Source organism: Alligator sinensis, unplaced genomic scaffold, assembly GCF_000455745.1.
Source record: "Alligator sinensis unplaced genomic scaffold, ASM45574v1 scaffold643_2, whole genome shotgun sequence".
NCBI lineage: Eukaryota > Metazoa > Chordata > Crocodylia > Alligatoridae > Alligator > Alligator sinensis.
The window spans coordinates 436,193-437,655 of record NW_005842588.1 but is presented as its reverse complement, the minus strand read 5'-3'; the positions used below and the strand labels follow the sequence as shown (position 1 = coordinate 437,655).

At 37.6% G+C, this 1,463-nt stretch overlaps 1 long non-coding RNA gene across 1 annotated transcript in view; it reads left to right on the top strand.

Moving 5' to 3' along the window:
- The window catches only part of LOC102380764, a 76,761-nt gene that overhangs the window by 67,118 nt on the left and 8,180 nt on the right, over nt 1–1,463 (top strand). The window contains exon 5 of the long non-coding RNA XR_324862.3: nt 1,222–1,312. This is a non-coding gene — a long non-coding RNA (uncharacterized LOC102380764). The remainder of the gene's footprint in view (nt 1–1,221; nt 1,313–1,463) is intronic.

The following is a 1,463-nucleotide window of genomic DNA, read 5'->3' as shown; positions in this document are numbered from 1 at the left end:
TGGGAGGTTCGTGGGCAGTATTGAGTAGGAGCTTGCAAGGTTAATGGCACAACAAATGATATTTTATTTGGTAATAACTAGGCATCATGGTGAGTTTAAAAAACAGAGTGCAATTGTTGGACCTAAATTTCCTTGCTCTTGCCAGTTTAAATGTTTCACATTAGCTCGTTGTACTCTTTGGAGTTAGCTTACCTTTGGTGCTTGTAATAAATAAGATAAATATGGCTTAAATAAAAATCTTCTACTATTTTTTTTAACAGTAGTTGCATAGACTTTCTTGGCTCCTTTCTGAGGCAGAAGTATGAGATACTGAGAGGGAACCCAGCGACTTTTTTACTGACCTTGTATCAGGTCTACAGCTCCTTCAGATTTTCCAAGCTCTTAATGGGTCCATTAGAATGACTGACTTACACGAGACATGTACAACATTGACAAAATCTAGATATCACTTTTTTATATGAGCTAACCCAAGGGAGATATCTAAAGAAGATAATTCATGTTAAGTTAAATTAGGTGCAAAACTGTTTATTTACATAAAATATTGTTTAGTTGGATTGGCCGTGTCAGTAGAATGAGAGGAGATCATATCCCCAAGAATATTTTGTACAGTGAGATTCGAGACGATTCTAGAAAGCAGGTTTGGCCTTTATGGCAGTACTATAACATGTGCAAAAATTATATGAGGTCATCCAACATCAAGGTAGAAAGTTCGGAAGAGTGCGCAGAATCCCATACAATCTATAGGGAACAACTGGCACTGGGTACAGCTCAACATGAAGCAAGTTTGATCCAGAGGATAGCAGCAAAGTGACAAAGAAGGTAGCAGCAAGCTGTAAAGGGGGACTCTAACTCAGACAACACATGGATCTGTGAAACTTGTAACAAACTGTGTCACTCTTGAATTGGGCTTGTCAGCCACAAGTGACTATATCAGGCACCTGACTAAACCTCTTACGTGAACACCATGATCCAGAGGATCAACAGTTGCCTTATTGTGAGTTAAGTTTTGTACACAAAATAAGTAGAACACTCCTAATTCTAATTCCCACAACAGCTGTGTTTTTTCTTTTTTTTTTCTTGTCCAGATATGCCAGTACAATAGTATTTTGTATTACTGTGTAAGTTATTAACCTTAAAAGCTATAATCCAAAATCTAAAAGGTCCCAATGCCGGTATTTGCAAAGCCCTTTGAATGCACTGAGGATGTTTATCATGTTACAGCATGTTGCCCCTGTCTTTTGAGATGAATTCTGGTGATATCACCTGCACAAACAACCTGTTGAGGCACAGTGAAGCTACTCTTAAAAGTAAGGTAAGCAGTATTTCAGGATATATTTACATCCAAAGTATGTATTTTCAAGGGGACCAAACTTCAGGTGCTGTGGAAAATGTGAGTTTAAAAGTCAGTGCTAACTGATGTTCATATGTAAAAAACCCTCAAAACTATTATTGCATTGTTAGGC